The following is an 11075-nucleotide window of genomic DNA, read 5'->3' as shown; positions in this document are numbered from 1 at the left end:
ACCTTCCATTAAGCATATACAAATAGTATACCACCTAATCACCTTAGAAGGAGATCCATTAAGCATATACAAATAGTATACCACCTAATCACCTTATGCATATACAAATAGTATACCACCTAATCACCTTCCTTTATGAGGAAATAAGAAAATTAAGGAACCTCCAGCTATTGGCAAAACTACAATTATTGTTAACCAAGGAAAATAATTCGTGATAAAAATAAGATATACTTAGACCAGAAAAACCCGCGCTCAAAATAGAAAAGCAATTTTTTTTCTATTTTGAGCGCGGGTTTTTGTCAGTAAAAAAAAACGTATTTGTGTGGTGTTTTTTGAAACGTATCAATAAGCTAGACCCATGCTTCGAGTTGTCTCATGCCATAAATAAACTCGAACACTTAAGAAATCCGTCGGACAGGCGGATTCACACCTCTTACAACCAACACAGTCCTCTGTTCTTGGGGCAGAAGCAATTTGCTTAGCTTTACATCCGTCCCAAGGTATCATTTCTAATACATCTGTGGGGCAGGCTCGAACACATTGAGTACATCCTATACATGTATCATAAATCTTTACTGAATGTGACATTGAATCTATAGAAATCTTTGAACATCAAAAATTGAAAATTTTCGATCTAGTAAACTCGTAAATGAATTCTATATTTAGACACCAGATGAATCAATGATTTATCAGAATTTTGCTAATAAAAATAGACTTATAGATCAATTCATAAGAAGAGAATAGGACCAAAATACTTTGATTTCTTTTATTTATTTTCACAAACATGATTCTAAGTTGCGTATCATACATGCTAATTTGAATTGATAAATATTACACTATTCATTCTAAATTCTACTTTTTATGATTTATTATAATCAATACTATTTATTCAACAAATTCAATTGATTCATACGGGTTGATTTTTTGTTACGATAAATTGAGGAAACAATAGCAGGTCCGATAGCTGCTTCAGCGGCTGCAACAGCTATAACAAAAATTGAAAAAATATTTCCTTTTAATTGGCGACTATCAAAAAAATCAGAAAAGGTTACGAAATTTATATTAACTGCATTCAGTATAAGTTCAAGACACATAAGGGCTCTAACCATATTTCGACTCGTGATTAATCCATAGATACCCATAGAAAATAAATAGGCACTCAAAATAAGTACATGCTCGAACATCATTGACCAACTCCTTACCAATTTTGATTCATTTCATCAATATGAACAAGAATTCAACGGAAATAACTGGGAGAAAATTAAACAAAATAGAATTCAGATTTAGATTATTAGTTAGAATAAGTTCTTATTGGCGAGCCACAACAATTGCACCTATCAAAGCAGCTAAAAGAATTATGGAAATGAGTTCAAATGGAAGAAAAAAATCTGTTGATAAATGAATTCCAATTTGTTGACTAGTACTTATAAAATCTTGTTCTATAATCTGATTTGGTCTCACAGTCCAAATAATCCCGTACCATGATGTATCTGGAATAGTAGTTATTAGTGAAACAAAAATACTTGTACAAACCATCAAAGTAATTCCATCCCCAATGGTCCAAAGACGAAAATCTTGGTAATATTCTGACCTATTCATGAACATTACAGCAAATATGATTAAAACATTTATAGCGCCCACGTAAATAAGTAGCTGCGATGCAGCTACAAAATGGGAGTTTGATAAAATATAGACTAAAGATATACAAACAAGAACCAGTCCCAACGAAAAAGCAGAAAAAATTGGGTTGGTAAGTAATATTACTCCTAGACTTCCTAATATAAGACCCGATCCCAGAAAGACTAAAAGAAAATCATGTATCGGTTCAGGCAAATCCATTATATGTAAAATAAGAGATAAATAAATCGAAATTTCATGACTTTATTGATATGACCAGGAAAAAAATTATATACTAAATACTAAATTTCTCTCCGCATTGAATTCAATCAAATCCTAAGATAATAAGTGTGAATTGCTATAGGTACAGTTATAGGATCAATGTCATTCCATTCTTTCTATGAAAGAGTAGTTTGAAACTATACGAAAACTAAAGTATATATATAATATATGTATCGAATATTTCTACTAATAGAATATCTAATATAAAAATATCTACCTCTAAGATTTATTCTTTTTTTTTAATAACATTTTTCTTATTATCCAAATTTATATTATTCATATATATTATTCAAATACATATATTTATATATAGAAATATATCGAATATGATTTGATTTATATAATCTTTATTTTTAGAAAAAGATTTTATAATTATATTATAATTAACTTAATTTTATTTGAATTGTTCGAATTGTATAATCATCAATTACTGACACTGGTAAACGGCCCAAAGCAATTTGATTATAATTCAATTCGTGACGATCATAAGTCGAAAGTTCATATTCTTCAGTCATTGATAAACAATTTGTTGGACAATACTCAATACAGTTACCACAAAATATACAGATTCCGAAATCAATACTGTAATTAAGCAATCGTTTCTTTCGAATATCAGTTTCCAGTTTCCAATCAACAACGGGTAGATCTATGGGACATACACGAACACATACTTCACAAGCAATGCATTTATCAAATTCGAAATGTATTCGACCACGGAAACGTTCCGATGTGATTATTTTTTCATAAGGATATTGAATAGTTACAGGTAAACGATTTGCGTGAGATAAGGTAATCGTGAAACTTTGACCAATGTACCTTGCAGCTCGGACTGTTTGTTGACCATAATTCATAAATCCAGTTATCATAAGGAACATATCGTGAATATCTCTGATTATTTTTGTTTTTTTTCTTTCTCTTGTTTGAGACAAGTTATGAATATAGAAGGTCCGTTTTTTATAGTGAAAACAATTGAGACGAAGTTGTTAATAATAGATTACCGAGAGAAATGGGTAAAAGAAACTTCCATCCAAAATTTAATAATTGATCTATTCTTAGCCTAGGTAAAGTCCATCTTGTTGTGATAGAAACGAATAAGAACAAATAAGTTTTAGCTAGTGTAATAAAGATACCAATTGTTGTTACAAAAACTCCATATGCTTTATTTATTTCAAAAAATTCAGAAACAAATATGTACGGAATAGAGATATTCGGACCACCAAAGTAAAGAACTGTTACAAACAAGGAAGAAATTAATAGGTTTAAATAGGAAGCAATGTAAAATAAGCCAAATTTGATACCCGAATATTCGGTTTGATAACCCGCTATTAATTCTTCTTCCGCTTCTGGTAAATCAAAAGGTAATCTTTCACATTCTGCTAAAGAAGAAATTAGAAAAACGATGAAACCCATAGGTTGACGCCACAAATTCCATCCCCAAAAACCATATTTGGATTGCGCTTCAACTATATCAACTGTACTTAAGCTGTTAGATAATCCTAGTCGGTGATAACATTACTGTTCCCATCTCTATTACAGAACCGTACATGAGATTTTTCACCTCATACGGCTCCTTTTAAGCCTTCAATAAATCTAAGGACCAGACCGATTATTTATCTCTTGATATATTTATAAAATGGATAAGATTCGATTTTATCGGACGGTTCTGAATTAGACCAATTGAATTCTGTCTGTTTTGTTTTATTTAATGAAAAAATTAATAATAAAGAAAAATACATTTCAAATTTTATTTGAATAAATAAAAGATACAAAAAGTACTTCTGAATTGATCTTATCCCTTTAAAAAAAAATTGGAATTTGTTGAGTAATAACTGAATTCTTCAATAAAATACTCTTTATAGAATTCTCAATAACTTCTCCATCATTTTCGATTACAAAAAAGAATTATACATTCGTTTTCTGAATTATGACATGAATTCCATCTTCCTAGAATATAGATGTAAGAAAAAAAAAGAAAAAGGGTATCACTTTTTCTTTCGCTCCTAGCCTTTTTTTGTGCAACTAAAAAGGGACTCAAAAAAAAAAGTGAATTAATGAAAACAAAAGTAAAGGATTATTTCGTTCCTGATAGTCATTTATTTAATCAGTGGATGGGAGCATACTCTGGATCGGAATTGTAGGGAGTACTGCCTGATTTTTTCTACCAACTTAAAGCCCCAATTAGTATTCTTTTTCTATTATGTATAAATGCTCTTTTGGATATTTAAAAAAATTTGCGTTACTAATCCTTTGTGTATTTTGGTGTTTCTACCCATCCATTCATTTTTTTATTAAACCCCTTTAGTTATGTTAATACATGTATGATAATTCATACAAATGATAGTGAAAACTCAAAAAAAAGGTTGGTTTTTCTTTTGTGCCCGCTTCAAGACAGGATGACTAATCAACCAAACCTTGGGGGTAAATGACCTCTTCTACTGAAGAAATAGAATAGAATTTTTTTTTTCACTTAATTCTTATACATGGAAAATGAGGACTCAATATTTTGACTGCAATTTTAACTCCTCATACTATCTATTAACTATAAGTAATATATAACTATAAGTAATATAGTATATATATGAATTAATAAATTCTATCAATAGAAGCTGTTTTATTTCACTCATATAACTATCTGATTAAATTCTTCAATCCGAATTTCGAAAAAGAATAATGATAAGGATATATATTCAATTTATTATCCTTCTTTACTAGAAAGCACTATAAAGAAAGGGGGGAGTATAGCAATAGTATCGAAAAGCTTCTGTCTCAACGAATCGCACGTAGAGATATTGATAACACACATAGAGTTATGGTATTTCATAAACTATCGATTGAGCAGCAGCTCGTAGACCACCCAAAAAGGAATATTTATTATTTGACCCATATCCTGACATAAGAAGTCCAATGGGAGCATACTTGAAATAGCAATCCATAAAAAAAACACCGATATTGAGGTCAGATAAAACAAAGTTATAATTAAAAGGAATTACTGAATAGCTTATTATAATTGATATGACTGATATGAATGGTCCGATACTGAATAAATTAATATCTCCTCTAGATGGAATAAGATTCTCCTTGAAAAAGTAGTTTTGTTCCGTCTGCTAGAGCTTGAAGAACTCCAAAAGGACCAGCATATTCAGGTCCATACGCTGTTGTATCCCTGCGGATATTTCTCTTTCTAACCATACAATTGCTAGTACACTTATTGTGATTCCTAATACAAGAATAAAAATAGGGGCAAATACCCATAGAATTCCATATACCTCTTTAAAAGATTCCAATCTGAAAAAAAAATGGATATCTTGTATTTCTGTTGTATCAATTATCATTTCAACGATCAACCTCTCCCATAATGATATCTATGCTACCTAGTATTGTCATAATATCGGCCAATTTCATTGTTTTAACTAATTGAGGAAGAATTTGCAAATTGATAAAACCCGGTGGACGAATTTTCCATCTCCAAGGAAAACCATTTTGATCACCTATTAGAAAAATTCCTAATTCTCCCTTAGGAGCCTCAACTCTTACATAAAGTTCTTGTTTCGGCAATTCAAAAGTCGGAGACGCTTTTTTACTAATAAATCGATATTCAAAATCATTCCATTCTGGCTCTGTTTCTTTATCTAAGCAGCGAATTTCTAAATTTTCATATGGTCCGCCGGGAATTCCTTCCAAAGCCTGTTGAATAATTTTTATAGATTCCGTCATTTCACCAATTCGAACTAAAATAACGAGCTAACGAATCTCCTTCTTTTTGCCATTGAACTTCCCAATCAATTCCTCATAACACTCATAATTATCAACTTTACGTAGATCCATTGTATTCCGGAAGCCCGAAGCATTGGTCCTGATAAACCCCCAATTTATTACTTCCTCTCCATCAACAACGGCCTACTCCTCAACCCGTTCTAAAAAATAGGATTTCGCATAATAAGTCTTTGATATTCAACAACCTTTTGTTAAAAAATAATCGCAGAATTCAAAACATTTATCTATCCACCATGAGGTAAATCAGCCGGCTACCCCTCCGATACGAAAAAAATTATGCATCATTCTCATACCTGTCGCAGCTTCGAATAGATCATATATTAATTCTCTTTCTCGGAAAATATAGAAGAAAGGGGTTTGTGCACCAATATCTGCCATAAAAGGTCCCAGCCACAGTAGATGAGAAGCTATACGACTCAACTCTAACATAATTACTCGGATATAGCTAGCTCTTTTAGGTACTTGAATATTTCCCAACTGTTCTGGTCCGTTTACAGTTATTGCTTCTGTGAACATAGTAGCTAAATAATCCCAACGTGTTACATAAGGGAGATATTGTATAATTGTTCGGTTTTCTGCAATTTTTTCCATCCCTCTGTGTAAATAACCCAATATTGGTTCACAATCAATAACATCCTCACCATCCAGAGTAACAATAAGTCGAAGAACACCATGCATTGATGGGTGGTGAGGTCCCATATTTACTATCATGAGGTCCTTTCTTGTAGCTGGGATATTCATAGATTTTTTTCCTCGATTCATAGAAGAATGAATCGCTTTAAAAAAAAAAAAAAATTCATCAAAATTCAAGATCTAATAAATCGAATAATTGAAAATGACTCTTCAAATTAACGAATTTGTGACTCCCGAATATCAAACTGATTTATTAATTTTTTATAACGTATTCTACTTTTTTTTGACAAATAAGACAGTAATCGTTGCCGTTTTCCCAGAATTTTACGTAAACCCCTTTGAGATAAATAGTCTTTTCGGTGCAATTCAAAATGCGAAGTAAGTCTTCGTATCTTATTGGTAAAATGGAATATTTGAAATTCAACTGATCCCGGGTTTTCTTCTTTTTTTTCTTCTGAAATAACAGGTATAAATGAATTTTTTACCATAAAAAAATGAAATGAAAGCTTTCCTCTTCCCCTCGCTTTTGATAAATATTTTTATTGATCAGTAATAGTAATGATACTCATTTTTGTATATAAATCTGAATTTCCTTAGGAATTCCTGATTGAATTCATTCTTTCTTATTAATCAATCCAATCTAAATAGATAGAAAAGATACCATATTTATGGATTCACCAAATAACAAATTGTATGCTTGAAAAATAAAAGACAATTTTGTTGATTCTTTTTTCGATCTAATGGATACATCATTAGATTAGTATCAATGCCACAATGTGTGTTCCCATTTATGTTATGTATATAACAATTTGTCTTCATATACCAGATATATATTATGGTAAATAGAAGACAAATTTCGATTAACGAATTTTCAATCGCGGATACATATGTAGCCTTACTATATTGAAACGACTTCCATTATGGGTATTAAACCAATAGCGATTTATACAAGCTAATTCTTCTAATCTATAATTTGGCCAAAGAAAAATTTGGAAATTCATTAGTTTTTTTTTATCTCTGTCAAGATCTTTTCGTTTTTGAGTCAAAAAATTATTACCTTTATTTTCATTGTAAAATATTGTGTTTCTATGCATACTATTTATATTCTTAGGATTTAAACAAATTACAATTCTCAACTCTCTACGACGTCTAGCGGATAAAATATTTTCAGGAACAAGCAAATTATAATTTTTTTTTTTTTTTTTTTCTGTTATTTTTGGATCTCTTGTCCGTGTAATGTATTTTTCAAAATTTTTCTTATCAACATTACTTTTTTCGGAGTATTTTTGATTCATTTTGTACTTACTCTTACGAATTAATGAGATACCCATGGTTTGATACATAAAAAATTGTTTATTGTTTTTTCTAGACAGGCGAACTGGTTTGATAATAAAAAATTCGTTTTTCATAAATTTTGTATTTTCATTTTTCTTCAAGCCTGGAAAAGTGAAATCCTTATGATTTTGAATCAGCATAATTTTTAGATCTAGTTCTTCCCTTTGAATAGAGGTTATAGCAATTTCTCTTAAATTTTTCAATCTAATCAGGAGACAGTATACTTTGACATTATTTAATATTCTTTTACCTAAGAAATTCTTCCAGTCCAAATGAAAAGTAAAAAAAATTCTTGTTAAGAAATTTAGTTTAGCCTTCATCTTGTTCTTGTCTTTCTTTTTCTTTATACCCTTACCATCCTTTTTACTGTCCAATTCCGCAAATTTTTTTTCAATATCTTTTTTTTGGTTTGAGGGAGATGATTCAAGATTTACTCGACCCGCGCATTCTGTTTTTGCTCGATTTTGAGTCTCTAACTCGAATTCCGGAGATTTCTTTTTTTTCGATGGTCTAAAAATATCTATTATTCTTTTCTTTTCAGTAATGTTATTTTGATTTTCACTAACATTTTGATTTATATTTATATTAAAATGGAAAAAAAGTGATTTGATTGGTATGATCCGCGGGTTATTTTGATATTTATATGCATTAGAAAATATCAAAAATTCTGAAACGAAAAAAAATTTCGTACTCGATATGGAACGATTTAGTATTTCTACATTTATTCCCATCCAATCAAAATACTTTCTATCCAGATTTTTTTCCATATCTATAATAGCATCTTCCGCTGTATAATTCTTCATAGAGATATTACTCATTATATCAAATAATTTTTTTTTATGCGTGTTGTAATTAGAAGAAATCGCTTGCTTTTTATTTGCGTGGAATGATGATCTATATCCATAAATATATGAGTCTTTATTTTCCGTATAATTAATAGAGTTATAGGATAAAAGATCATATCTATATTGTTTTTTCATTTTTTTTTTTTTTAATGCGTCTATTTGTTCTTCTTTGTAAAGAATTAATCGGGTTTTTTCATAAGAATCACAGTTGGTTAAATCTTTATTTTGAGCCACACGATGTTCATTGATTCTATTTCTCCATTTTTGTGGTACTAATCTAGACCATATGCTTTTAGATAAGTCATATTGATAATGACCCTTTAACCAATTTGTCCATTGATTCATTACAGAATTGGGAGGGTTCTTATGTTTTAATTTGGAATGAAATATTCCTTGTACTCCAAAAAAAGAATCCTTTATTTCATTCTTAAGAAAAAAAAATCTTCCATGATATTGAAAAACATATCTTAACTTATACTTATCTATGTTAATGTTGATTACTTGGTTTTGTGATAATTTAAAAAATACATATGCTTGTGACAAAAAGGAGACGTTACAAGAATTCTGTGAATTCGTATTACTAGTATTGTGTATAATCGAAATAAAGTGAATTATACTTTGATTTGTTTTATCAGTTATTTCTGTATTTACTTCATTATTGTAAATGGATCTATTTATCATTTTTTTTTTTGATTCCAGAAAAAGTTGTATATTGATCCTAGGAATACTAATGATATATAGAAGGATATCTATGTATATCCTTTTCAGGAAAAATTTAAAAAAAAAATGTGATTTACGAGTTAATCGAACATTTCTTATTTGTAATATCTGCAAAATATTTTTTTCTAATTCTAATCTTTTAGTATCATAAGTTGTTTTGTTCGAATGAATATTTATCTCTGAAATTAGAAGTCCCCCTTTCCTTTTTTCTTTTGTCATTTTTTCTATTTGTTTTAGAATAGTTTTTGTTTTAGCATTCAGGTCTTTTATTTTTTTTTTTATCAATGAACAATTTCCCCAATTTATAGATTGAATTGGAATGGTTGATTCGAAAATAATTGGATTATTCTTACAAATTGTTGAATCTTTTTTGTTTTCATTCAATTCATTTATTTTTTTGAGTCTAACAAATAATAAAAATAAAGAATGAAAATTTGTAAAATTAAAAATGAAGAGTTGTTTTATTTTTTTTTTTAGAAATAGAATACTTTTGCTGATCCATTTTGCAATATCTTTTGAGATATTTAGAAACCATTTTGTTCTTTCATTTAAAACTTTTAGAACTCGAAAAAAATAATTTTTCAATTTTTTCTTTTTTTTTTTGAGTTCTTTAAAAATAGGATCACAAAAAGAAAATCGATTTTTTTGAGAATCAGAAAAGGGCAATTCAACTTCCCTTCCCCAAATTGTTAAAAAACAGAAGTTCTTTTTTTTCACTTTTTTTTTCATTCTATCTTTTTCCTTTTCATTGGATCGTAACTTAGATCTGTGCCAAGGTTTCAGACGAAAAGGAAATAAGATCTTTATCTGAATACCGTCTGTTAGCCATTTTTGGGGAAATTCTGTTTCAGATAATTGAACGCCATTATAGGTACATTTAATATACATTTCTCTCTTCCAATCCCTATAATCTTCTGACCATTCGGGAAATTGAAAAAGTAGTATACGAACGATATTTTTAGTTATTATCAATGAGGGTAATTTAATATATTTTCGAAGAATCGATTGGGTTATTAATAAAAAACCTCTTATTCCTTGAGCAAATATAAAGTTATCCCAGGCTTCTGCTATTTCTATACGTTTTTTTTCCGCATTTTCGTTTATTTTTTTTTTGTCGTCCTCCTCTTTTTTCTCACTTTCTTTTGCCTTTTCCTCTGTATAATCCAAAATTGGAAATTTTGTCTTTTTTCGAATCCAATTTTGGAACAGAAAAAAGATTTTCATTGACTCGAAACTATCAAAAAAAAAGAACAAGCGTTTCTCAAATTTGTCCAAAAAAAGGGGGGAATGCACAGTTCTTTGAAAAAATTTCCAAGTAACTGTTTTACGCCTTTGAGCACGTATGGATCCTTTGATTATGTCTCGCCGAAAATCCGGTTGTTGTGAATAACGTAGTAAAGCCAATTCGTTTTTTTTAGTATTCTCAGTATTTCCAGTATCATTATGGGTACCCTTATTCTGTTTCTGTAAATTTTTAGTAAAAACCACTACACGTTTGGCTTTTCTAGAACGAATCTGAAAATTTTCTGCTTCATTTTTCCCCCCCAGTTGTTTTAATTCGTCGATAAATTTGTATGACCATAGGGGAACTTTTTTACTGATTTCGTTTATTCCAATACATTTTTTTCTATTTATATTTACTAGTGTTTTATTGTTCAGATCAGTTCTAATTGCATCAAAGAAAAATTGGATTTTTTTATTTTCTTCGGAATCCAATTTTTCTTGTTCATGTTCTGGAAATAAATAATAAACTATTTTAAAATTCAAGCTTGATACTGATTTTTTAGAAAATTGATTAATTAGAAAAAAAAAAAAAGAGAATTCAGTTACTAATAATTTTCTATCAAATATATGAATTTTCTGTTCAAA

General features: G+C 29.4%; 2 pseudogenes; both read right to left on the bottom strand.

Annotated features, from left to right (window-relative positions):
* Nucleotides 1–1816: 1816 nt before the first annotated feature.
* LOC113857035 lies at nt 1817–7157 on the bottom strand (annotated as a pseudogene).
* Nucleotides 7158–7166: 9 nt separating this feature from the next.
* Nucleotides 7167–11075, bottom strand: part of LOC113857034 — a 5400-nt pseudogene continuing 1491 nt past the window's right edge.

This window comes from Abrus precatorius, unplaced genomic scaffold, assembly GCF_003935025.1.
Source record: "Abrus precatorius isolate BTA unplaced genomic scaffold, Abrus_2018 Scaffold152, whole genome shotgun sequence".
NCBI classification, from domain to species: Eukaryota; Viridiplantae; Streptophyta; class Magnoliopsida; order Fabales; family Fabaceae; genus Abrus; species Abrus precatorius.
This window is presented reverse-complemented; position numbering and strand designations above follow the sequence as displayed.